Source organism: Hibiscus syriacus, unplaced genomic scaffold (assembly GCF_006381635.1).
Source record: "Hibiscus syriacus cultivar Baekdansim isolate YM2019G1 unplaced genomic scaffold, ASM638163v2 tig00110500_pilon, whole genome shotgun sequence".
Classification (NCBI taxonomy): domain Eukaryota; kingdom Viridiplantae; phylum Streptophyta; class Magnoliopsida; order Malvales; family Malvaceae; genus Hibiscus; species Hibiscus syriacus.
The window spans coordinates 1177222-1190208 of NW_024062762.1; the positions used below are offsets into that span (position 1 = coordinate 1177222).

At 36.6% G+C, this 12987-nt stretch overlaps 1 pseudogene; it reads right to left on the reverse strand.

Annotated features, from left to right (window-relative positions):
* Positions 1 to 11869: 11869 nt before the first annotated feature.
* LOC120129443 lies at positions 11870 to 12409 on the reverse strand (annotated as a pseudogene).
* Between the last annotated feature and the right edge of the window lie 578 nt (positions 12410 to 12987).

The following is a 12987-nucleotide window of genomic DNA, read 5'->3' on the forward strand; positions in this document are numbered from 1 at the left end:
CAAAGCCTGTCGGTGCGGGATAGATGCCCATGCTCTCCCTTCTTTAGATTCATCATCCTTTATAACATTGATGCCCAACTCTCCCAAGACATTCTCAACAATCAGCTCATTGTCTCACTGACTTCCTTGGAACATATGTACTCCACACAAAAGTGTTACACAATGGCGGGAAGATAATTAGTTCCCACTGAGGTCTTCTCCAACTAGCCTTGCTTTCCTCATTTCTTGGTTTTCCTGATGCTTCTCAACTTCTCCCTTAGAGTGGTTGATATCCCAAACTGAAGGGATCTCTCTTAGTAATGGGTAAAACTGGATTAATCATCTCTGTAAGTGAATTCCTAACCACTTTCCAGCTTTTTCTCATCTCCCCAAGGTCAACTTGAGTTCCATTCTACTGCAATTTGACAGTCTGGGCCTAGGTATATTTTCCCTTCGGCTACGAATGTGGCATTAACAAACTCCAATGATCTGATAGAGCATTCAATAGTTTTCTCGTATACTTCAACATACATAGCAGTGGTAGAGACAAAAACGATGTCCTCTTTAGTGTTAACACATATCAGCCTCCCATCAATTACAAATTTTAGTTTTAGTGCAATGTGGATAGAACTGTCCTGCCTGGTCAATCCAAGTCCTCCCAATAAGAATTATAAGTGGGCATGATATCCATCACAAATAAGTCCACCTAATATGTAGCTAGGCCAATACTTAAAGGAATATCGATCTTTCCTAACACCTCTCTTTTGGTTTCATCAAAGCTCGGGCAAGCTCTGACCGTTTCATGAGTACTGTCGACTGGCAGTTTCTTTAAGTCACCAATAGCATTACGTTAAAGTAGAGTCATTATCAACTAACACTCGCGAAAGAACATGTCCTTTGCACCTAATAGTGATGTGTAGGGCTTATGGTTGTCGATCATCCCAAGGGGATCTCATCCTCAGAAAAAAAAAGGAAGTTTTAGCCTGTATATTGCAACCAACCTATCCATCTTGTCTACAGGCAAATTCTTTGGCACAAAAGTCTGGTTCAAAATTTTTTAGCAAGGCATTTCGATGTGCCTCAGAGCTCAATAGAAGTGCTAAGACCGAGATATGGTGGGTAACTTTGCAACTGCTCAATAATACTATATTTGTTGTGTTTAAGAAATTTTAGGAATTCCACTACTTCACTCTCAGTAACTGGCACATTGATAACATGTTCATCTTCTCTTAACTACAGGTCAACCTTTTTTTTTCTTTTTCACTGGTAGCCTTCTTCTAGGTTCTTTAGGTTGGTTGAGAGAATAACATCTCCACTTATAGTGAAATGACAACTTCATCACTTCTTCATTTTCTTCACCAATGGTAGCATGCTTGTTGGCTTTATACGGGAACGGGGATGAGGGTGTGATGACCACTTCAGAGCTCTTTCTCTGCTACGCAAGTCCTTGACGTGATGATTAGACGACATTTAGCATTGTACACCCCTCTACATTAACCTTTAGAGGCACAAATTTTCACTTCATCTTCTTCTTCGGCTTCTTTTAAAAACTCCATCTCTTTATCATCCATCATCTTTTGTACCAGAGCTTGGAAATCAGGACACTATTGTGTAGTGTGTCCTTTGTAGTTGTGGTAATTTCATATATCTCCTTTGTTGAGTTGTTCAGCTGACAGACTGGGCATCAATAGGTCGGCCTTGATCATTAACCCCACACCCAATACATAGATGATTCCACCTCGCTAACTTTTGTTATAATTTTCTTTCCCTTCCCCTCAGTGACTACATTGATTCCTAGACCTACGTGGTTAGGCATTGGGTTTTAGGCTATATTTGGCTGCTCGTTGTCACCAAAATTGATGACATTCTTTGTTCTCAGGCTCTGGACGACTTTCTTAAATGCAGTGCATTTCTCAATAGAATGTACATGAACCCTTGCATGATACTCAAATTGAATGTTGGCATCGTACCACTTAGGGTAAGGAGGTTATAAAGGTGACACATGATAAGGGGGATATTACATGTCTATCATACAATATCTGGAACAAGTTCTTATAGGACATAAGGATCAGATCGAATTGAGACTTCCCTTTCTTTCCTCGGCCCTTGCCCCTGTCTACTGTTATTTTATGTTGATGGCCCTGTGGCTTGAGGGCGGGACACAGTGATGTTATTAGAGTCATACTGCATCACATTATTGACTTTGTTTTCTTTTCTCCTCATCGGTGGTCTCTTGTTAGACTCATCTCCATCGAGACTTCCATTTTTATTGTCATTTCAATCATTTCCCCAGCTGTAACCAGATCGTCAAAACTTTTACAAGAATTCCCTATGAGGTGCGTGATAAAAAGAGCCATCAATGTGTTGATAAAGAGCATGTTTGTCTCCTCTTCTTCGAGTGGTGGGTGAACTTGCATAGCCACGTCCCTCCATCTTTGAGCATATTATTTAAAGCTCTTGTTAGATCTCTTTTCCATGCTCTGTAGCATAATTCGGTTGGGCCTTACGTTCTTCACATGTTTATACTGCTAAATGAAGGCTTTGGTCAGATCCTTCCATGACTTGATATGAGCCCTGCTCAGTTGATTATACCATCGGATTGCTAACCCTGTCAAACTTTCCTAGAAGCAGTGTATCAATAACTGGTCATCCTCTATGTATCCAGTCATCTTCCTACAAACATCATTATGAGTAGAAGGGCATCTTGTACCATCGAACTTCTTAAAGTCAGGAACATTAATTTCGGGGGTAGCATTAAGTCAGGAACCAAACTCAATTCTTTGGCGTCGAGTCCATATACACTAGTATATTCTTTCATATCCCTGATTTCCCCTTCTAGTTGTTTCCACTTCTCCTTCATTTGTTGTTTGTTCTAACCTGGCCTATTTATCAAGATCTGTAACCTGGTGATGTTGATATTCTTCCTGGTGCACACTAGCTCCAAGATAAAGGTTCACTGAGGCACTGAATGGGTTGATGTGTACCTTTCTAGTATGAATAGTCATTTCTTGAACGGTCTAGGATTGAGCCAAGTGAATCCAGATGGGTAAAGTGGCCCATCCGTTACAGTTTCAGGCACAAGGCTCTTTCCATGCGTTGGATTCATTCCTTCAAGAAGACTAGCGAACTTAGCAAACATCTATTTCTAGGCATTCAACATATATTTACATCTTTCTCATGTTTTCTTGTATCTCTTGCTAATTTCTCAATTTGGGTAATTTGTCATTCATGTTCTTCTTCCTGGTGTTATACGAATGCTTATAGGTTTCCAGTATTCTGTCACACAGTCTTTTTGTTAATGTTGATATTTATAATGAATATGAAATATATTACTATGAATGAATAAAAATACGATGCGAAAAGTAAGATGCATTGCAAAAATCCGTATACAAAATACAAGGTGTTGATTCTAGAAGGATTCCTTAAACAATTTTTTATATTAGAAACGAAGTTCGATTACAAAGTTGAACATGTCAGAGATAGATCTGCACTACTTCTCCTAATTGTTGCATGTGTGTAAGCAATTCCAAGATCCTCTGGGCTTATTCAGTCAGGCTCTAGTTATTCGCAACAACAACTTCATGAGACAGGTGGACCAAATATGATTCCTTGAGCATGTAGGTAATTAGCGATGAGGTCATCTATTTTTTACTCTCGAGGGCCCTTCTCCCAACGATGACGCCATTGTAACTCCCTCGTAAAGGACTATCGAAATTCACTGCCCGCCTCTGAAAATCTTGAACCATAGCCTCAAGCTCATTCACTCGCTTTTTCAGGCTTTCAACCTCTCCACTACTTGAGCTACATTCCCGACTTCGGAATTGTTGTAATTCAGCGTCTAAATTCGAGATTTTCCCTTTCATCTTCTCATTTTGGGCTCGATTCTCTTGTAATCATTAATCTAAAGCACTCTTTTCTTTCGATAGAATCTTCACTTGATGCCTAATTTGCTTGAGTTCTTCTTTACTCTCTGGATTCTCTATTTAGGCTTGCACTTCTTGTCTCCACTTAGTAGGTGATTTATTGAGCTAGAGGCCATCTAAGCCTTCACCATTCACTGGTAGTATAGTTGAAGATCATCAAAGTCCAATCGAAGTTTCTTCTCAACTTTTTCAATTTGATCAGCTCGACCTTTTTGAATGTCAACCTCCACCTCCTTTTGATACTTCATCCTCTAAATTTTGCAGGGTTTCTCCATTGCTTTCTTTCCACCTCGAAGTCACGCTTAGCTAGCTCTAGCGAGTATGACACCACTCTCAGATGTTCTTCTATAAGCTTAACATTCTCGGGATTAACAACAGGATGTTATCATTAACTTAATTACTTTCCATTATTCATATTCCTTAGATAGCTTCAGATCAAAGGTGAAGAGATTTACACAACGAGTTTTTTCTATGCATCAGCAACCCCTTTAACTTTGCTTGTTTTGCTCTCCCTTGAATGCAAACTCTGACCCAGATAATCCTACATTGTAAGAATGAATTGTCTTGACCCATACTGCTTGAAACCAACAGAGGTACATACCCTACAGAACCAAATACCTGGCAAAGAAACCTAATCTCACTCTCACACCTGTAGTATATTTGAAGAGACATTTCACGAAGCTCGCCATAATATGTCACTATCTTAATATCCTTGAAGATGACCATCCATTTCTTCGGTGAAACGCCCATGCCATTATCGGGAAAGGAAGTCTTTCAATGGAAAAAAACCCATCTAGAAACACTCGTCAAGGTTCTCTTTCAACATACTTGAAGTGGCTAAGGATCCATACTAGTAGTAGGGGTGCACATTCTATGAAGCGTCATTCTTCTTCTCGTTTGCAAGAATTCAAAGAACGAAATGTCTCGACTAAAATGGCAAGAACATGATCTATGTGCTTGTCTAATCTCTCAAATAAATCAACAACTGATACATCCATTCCCCAACACCTTTGAAAAATGACCAGCCATAAATCCCTAAAGCAAACAAGTAATCTTCTTCTATTGTCAGGATGACGATCAATTACTTCTCTCAAAGTAGTCTAAGTGATGCATTTGCTATCTCCCTTCTTCTTGATGCTTGTAACAACCCATTCTTCACCCATTCAATCTTCAAAAGCAATTTCTTCTTGAAATAAGGAGTGTTTGGTGGTTGGTGTATATCTTATCCATTAGAACCTTGGACAGTGAATCAAAGCATGATACTCCTCTATAGTGGGCGTCAAATCCACTCTTCCAAAAGTAAAGCACTATAAGTGGGGTTCCATAATTGCACAAGAGCTCTAAACAGGTTTCGGTCAGTCGACATTCAAGAGATATGAGATATCACTGTAAAGTTGATAAAGCAACTGTGTCAACCGCTTCCCATTTTCCCCAAATTTCTTTTAACTCGCTCAGATCATTTTTATGAACATTAATGTGGGTGTAACCCACCAAATCTGACATATCTTGGCAGCAAGCAATTTCTATTGGTCAATTAGGATTGTTCAGACCATCTCAGAACATCATCATTTTCTTCACCTCCTTTTGAACCTTTCATTCCATATTACTAGTCTTCTATAAGGACATCGATCATGGATCAACACCATGGAATAAATAGTGCAATGCAAAAAACAAGAGAAAAAAGAAAAAAGAAAGAAAGACAATTATTAACGATTAAAGAAAAATCGATTAGGTATAGTATAGTTTACCTATAAAACCTACCCTCACATGTTGGCTACCCAATAATGCTTTAGCAGATCCTACCCAAATGATTTCTACCCCATGCTTTGTTTGAACAAAAAACCTAACCTCATACTATCTAGTTCACATGCTTATTCGAGAAAAATAAACTTAACTCATGATCTCTAGTCACATACATTATTCGAAAAAAACAAATTTAAATTACTCAAAAAGCTTTTCCTTGTGTACTCCTCACGGGATTATTAAGGTTTGGGTTAGGCTTTAACTAGGCTCGGATTTCTAGGTTCACTATGTTGGGTTCGGCTCTAATGCAATAGGTTCTCGAATTTTCCTTATCGATGCCCCCTTGGACTACTAGACCCTCAATCATGGTCCATCACAGGCTTTTGGATCAAGTTCAATTGAAGGGAACACACCTCCTTATGTCCATACATAGGTGAATACAATCACGAGAACCATAAGGTGTGAGCTCCAAGAGCGATCCACTATCCATACGAGGTAAAAACCACGAGGGAGTAGTTTCTCACTCCTACTTAAATTGGATAGAGCGGGGTTTTAGCTCATGTTATGATAATACAAGTGTACAGTGTGTGAGGAAAAGCGAAAAACACACAATCACACAACACACAAACTCATTCCTCAAATCCAAAAACACACAATTAATCTAAAAACATTAACAAACAAGTTAGTACAACTATTAGTGGTTAATCAAATGGCAACCAAAAATTATTTAAAACCAACAAGGGATCAAAAACCAAATTAGAATGAACTTGTAACTTTCATTTATAAAGATAATTAATTAATCGATTATTGGTCTGACTCTTTAAAAAAGTCTCAGTGAAGTCGCCAAGCTATCGAAACGATTTTTTTTATTTAAAAAACATATTTTAAATTATCTTTTGATTAATTTTAATTAAAAAGTAATGTGATTTTAAAAAATCTCTCGCTTTGAAAAATTTGGGATTCCCTTTAAATAAAATAAAAAATAGTTCGAGGAGTCACCACCAATCTTTGATTAGGGTGTGATTGGACACCTAAAAACATATTGTCGTTTAATAAAAATATTGATTTTAATTAAAAAAACAAATTTACGGTCTGCGTACCAATAAAATTGAGTTCGAGAGTCTATTACACGAGGGAAAGGATTAGCACCCCACAACACCTTAAATCGGTACCTAGTCAATTAACTAATTGTCTTTGCAATGAAATTTACGAGTTCAAATTTAATTTAATTTTTGATCCCTTAAAACAACATTCATGAATGTAAGAACGAAACCAAGCATATTAATTATTCCTATTGAGAATAAACGACCTCTCGTACCTTGAGACAATCAATTCTTCCTCCAATTGAAATAAAGAAATATTACAGTTTCATTACAATATTCAAATGCACGAAATTAATCAAATTAAATTAAAAATTACATATCCTTTTAGAAAGAAGAAGAATATTTGATTATTTAAAGACGTCTAGATCGGACCTTAGATAAGTTCTAACGATATTTTCTCGATGAATTTAAATAGACGAACATTTCTTTTCTTTTTCCCAAATTTTAGGTGAGGTCAAAATTTAGGGTTTCACTTAACGGGATACATTTTCATTTTAAAATTGTCGGAAGTAGCTTTCTCATAAGTTAAGACAACCACCTCACGTCAACTTTAAAATGAAAATGTATTACCCTTAGTCAAATTATTTGGATCGAGCCAAGTAATGCTCATGGGGATATATAAATTAATTCTAATCAAACCCTAAACCTATTTGCGCATACTTTAAGAAATGGCAGTTAACTATGTAAAAATGTTTAAACTATAAGAAACCTATATGATATATATAAGATACAAGCTCATTTAACATACTTATAATATGATTATATATACAATAAGAGGCAGAAGGCATATGATAGCACATGTATGCATTACATAAGAAGTGAACATAATATATTGAAATTAAAATGAGTCAAACAGTGGGCACAAAACTATAAAATTCATAATATATACGAATCTAACTAGAAAAGAAACATGAATACGCGTTGCATATATGTGTTGAATAGCACCATACATATTGACGTTTATAAAAATATGTGCAAAACAGCAAAACATTTATGTGTAAGGAAAATATAAATGAAATGTCGAATCACAAGTTGTAAAATCTCAAAAAACAAGGACCTAAATGGTATTAGCTTTAAAGTTAGAGGCCATACATGTATAACCCACAAAAAGGAAAAGATGATAAACCCCAAAACACGACACTTGAATCCCGTGAAAAAAATTAAGTTTAAAGAAGCCCTAAAACCTGTTATGTTTACCCTTCTAGCTTTCTGCCGCCTCCATGTCTCTCTCTTTTTAACTATTTCACTCTTCTTTGCCAAGCCCCGAGGCCACTATGGCCAAGGCAACTACCATGGTTGCTACCACCTAGACAACTCTGATGAGGGGGCAAGAGAACCACCGAGCAACCCGTTTGAAACCAAACCCCGAAAACAACCCCAAAACACAAAAGAAACGACTCCTAAACACTAAAAGATACACAAGCCAGGGTTACCTTCAACCGTGGGGGTTTTTCCTTCTTCCGGTGAGGGCGCGACGGTCATTGCTACGGGTAAGGGCTTTTTCATTTCTCCTCCTTTTTCTATGACTGTTGTATTTCAAAACAATGATTTTTTTTTTTGTTTTTGGATATGCTAATGAAAGGCTTCTATTTGGTTGCTGCGTTCGGAAGAAAATAAGGAGACGATCCTTTCTTTTTTTCTCTGCTTTCTTTATAATGCTCACTGTTGATGGAAAAAAAAGACTGGAGATTTTTCTCTCTAGATTTTCTCTTCCTTTCATTTTTGCTTGCTGATGATATATATTACTCCTTTTCCTTTGCCAGTATAGCCTAGTGCAAACGGTTTGCACCAATGGGGGAAAAGACAGATTCTCGAACATTTTATCTTCTGGAATATTGATTGCTGGCGCTTGAGATGCTAACTGTACAACGTATATTGGAGAAAAGGGGAACCACGGGCTATTGGCTTGCTGTAGTGCTACTGGCATGTGTTGAGGCACGAATGTTCTGCCAGGGTTGTGAACCCGAACAAAATTAGGGTATTACACTTTTACACCTCACCTTTTTATTAACATGCTCCGTACAGAGTTAGTTTCCAAAATCAGCAAAACCAAAACATTAAGCTTCCGCCGAAAAAAGGAAGTAAGACTTCGAAAGAGACATGGTAAACCCATCAATAAGTTGGTAGTAATCACGAACGATAGAAACCATCTCATTCGCAACCTTCCCCCAACAAAGTGAACATCAAGTTCAATGTGCTTTGAACGAGCATGGAACACTGGTTGGCACTCATATTCACAACTCTCATGTTATCACACCAGACAACAGGAATATCGAGGGGCCATTACACTCATAGTCGCAACACTCTTGTTATTATTCCAGACAACAAGAATAACAACACTCTATAAGAAGTGTACGAAGCCACATAATCCACATCAGTTTATCCCATGAAAAACACCTTAATTGTGGATCGAGACAAATTTTTGTTTCTAAGAACACCACGATAGATTATCACCTAGATAAACATAGTTCCAGAGACATCTCTATCATCAGTATTGCTAGTCCAATTTGCATTGAAAAGGCCAAAAGCATGAATGCAGTTGTAGACGCTCGAAACATGAGCCCATAATCTAATGTACCAGACAAATATCGCAAATTTTTTCCACCACCAATGTAACTCACATGGTCGATACATATATGATCCACACAACCAACACTATACAAAATGTTGGGTTTGGTGTGTGACTTAAATAAAGTAAACCACCACCCACTCCGATAACATTGAGGATCTTCAAGAGGATGACCACCATCATGAGTGAGTTTAGGTGAAGAAAAACATCGGTAGAATACGACTGAGCATTAACCATATCCACATGATCTAACAATTCTCTATATTTACATTGGCTCAACAAAAGAGCACCATCAGACCATTCCTTCAAGACCAAGAAAGAATCTCAATTCACCTAGATCTTTTAGCGAAAATTGTGACTAAAACATACGCACAACATCTTCAACTAAAGCGTCACACATTCAATGATAACATCATCAAAATAGACGTGAATATTTCACCCCCGAACTAAACGTTTCACAAAAATCATAGCCTGGTACTTGAGAAAACCTTTATCAACAAGCCTCGTCTTGTAACGAGCAATCGAGCCATCAAGATTCCATTTTGCAACCCTATCTTTAGGTAATGAGAATAACTTTCACATGTCATTGTTGATTAGCGATGCTACGAAATTATTACAACATTTAAAGTAAGTGCACATGTCGTATATCAAGTAATAATAGGGGATGCATATGCATGCATTGGAGTAGAACCCACAAATAACAAATGTTACTCTAGAATTGTGTGGTAAATGTAAAAGATTTGTAGGCGTTGAAATGCAAAAATAACAAGAAGACAACAAAAGATTAAAACAAGAGCGGTGAAGTTAGGAAATGCAGTAGCATTCAGGAGAACAAACAGATCAACGGTTAAAAGATGCAGGTGTCATCTGGTAGTTCTGGTTATGAATTTGCTTTAGCAATACGATTATGCAACATGAAATGAATAATAATCATTAATTAATTAGAATCAATTTTCACCAATTCCAATAATTAATAGTTAACAAAGCAACATCAATTGACAACATAAGTTTCTATACGCTAACTCTACTTTTCGCAAATTCGAATGACGTAAAAAAGTAGCATGCAATTTTAGTAACTTCCATTTCTAAAAATTATCAAAATCACATACATAAAAGATAACTTCGTTTATAAAGATATCATAATAAAGCTACAACACATAAAAACATTATTTAAGCAAAGACCATAAAAATAAACATTTCATCAAACATATTGTGTTCAAATCCAAACAACATCCCAAAAATAAAAATAAATTCAAACTTTAAAATCATCACTTCCCTCTTTCAAAATAAGGAATGAGAATAGAAGTTGAATCTCATTTGATCGTTTACTCCTTCAGCTACGGATGCATGTCCTGGCGACTTGTTTAGGCAACCATGGCTGATCGGAAGGTAAGTTGTGGATTAAAAATAATTGGAGGAGAAGAAGAAAGTTGAAGAAGAGAGTTGAAGAAGAGTTTGAAAAGTGTTAAGGGATCATTTTATAATCCCCAAAGGTCAAATCATCCTCCAATAGGAAAATTGTGATTTTCCTTTATTTTCTAGTAATTTTACAGTTGGAATAGACAATACAACATTAGTGCACAATAATGTTTACAATATCAACAATGTCACAATATCAGGGTAGCAAATTACAACAAAATATGATAAAATATCTAAAAAGATATAAATTGAGTTTTACAGACAAACACTCAAATACTTCATTATAAAAAAACACCACAAAATGGTAATATTAACTGTTTTTTAGACAAACACTCAAATAGAGTTCATATATAGTAGCGCTTTTTATTAAACGTCACAATATTTCAAATCATTAGTGGTGTTTGTATTTAAAAACGCCACAACAAGATTCATATATAGAGCGTTTTTTTACAACTGCCACAATTGTTCATCATCTGATCTGTTTTCTACTTATTTTAGATTGTCTTCATTCACATTTTAGAAAAAACTCAAGTTAGCTAAGGCAATCGACTCTGTTTCTGTTTCTCCATTTTACCTGTCCATGACACGAATCAGCATTTTGTCGAACATCTGGCTGACTCAATAGGAGGTGATCAGAGACTCAATCATCTGGATTGGTAAGAGTCTTGCCTTACCGTAATCAAAACCCTAAACTAATTGATTCTTCTCATCTGCAAAATCTAGGGTTTCTGTTGTATCTTTCATTTCAAAAAGTAATGGTCTCCAGCCCCTTTCAACAATGCATCTGGAGGTCAACCCAAGTTACGTTTTGCTGGATTTTGCTTCACATCCATCGCGTCCATCCTTCCTGCTTTGATTTTTGGTAAATCTTTCGTATGCTTTCCTCTCTCCAGTTTACCTGTTAAACGCTCTTTTTCTCCCTCTTTCTCTCAGATGTGGATCAATTTTATGAACTCTACTATCTAGGTAATTACATATCTCCTCTATCTCAATCCTGTTTCAATTTTTCATGTTGATTTCTTTTGATTTTCTGTAGTTTTACTGTTTATTTGTGTAATTATTGAATTTAGAGATTCAATTTCCTCAAACTAGAAAAAATGTATATAAAGAGTTTCTGTAGTTTTACTGATTGTTCACGGCAAGTACCAAGGAATTTGATTATGAAAGGGAAGAGAGAGGACGTACGATGGAGTGTAGATTAGGTACTTGAGATGAGGGAAAATGGAGAAGACGCGGTCAGAACAAGCTCGAAGTTGCAGTGTCCCATGTTGTTCGTGAAGTCGATGTAAGTGATGTAGCCAGCAACAGAGACAATGGACGCAGTTCCAGTTAGAACTATTGTCAACATCGGTATTGCGAAAAACAGCATAGTATGCTACGAGCTCTGCAAATGGATGTATCACAGCTGAAACACCGACATTCGTTATATTATTACATTTCAAAGTTCAAATTGTTTAAAAGGAGAGGTACTTACAAGAAATAGGCTCGGTGACAATTGAGGAATGGTGATGAGAATGGTAACGAGAGTAAAGATAATGATGGTGCAGTGCTCTATGAAGCCAGTAGTATAGGAACTCCACAGGGCCGACATGAAGCAACATGGTTATAATCACACCATCCGTTCTCCATATAGGTATGTATGAAGCTTCTAGAACGTATTTGTTGACCAAGTAATACAATATGCATTGAACAATATTTGATCATCCATACAATAATATCATGGTTCATCCCCAATTCAACACAAATAACTTTTCATATATAATTTTAGAGTCTGTATCAAATAATAACCAGTTTCTTTCCCTGTCTACTTGATCGATTTTGATAGACTTGTCGACAATCCTGTTGGCTCCTTTGGCATGGGCTCATTATGATTAAACAATTAATATCTTATTAAAATAAAGTTTAGGATGGACCTGCCAACTTAAGTCTGAGTTAAAGTTAGTTATCCAATCAAGAACTGGATGTTTTTAGTGCTTTTGGACATGGTCAGTAGAAGCTGATTCACTGATCAAGAATACCTTGCATTGATGTTGTTAGATATGGTTACAGGGGAAGCTTGTGATGTTTATTTTTCATTGTTTATGTGGTTGTAGGGGCTATAGGTGTAAAATAAATTAATAGAATATTGTCAACCAAGTATTCCCATACATTTTTAATTTTTTGGTCTGTCAAGTATAAATGGGTCGCTGCATTTATTTTTAAAATTAATTATCTTTGAATTTGTGCAGGATCAAGAAGCATTATCTGCTTT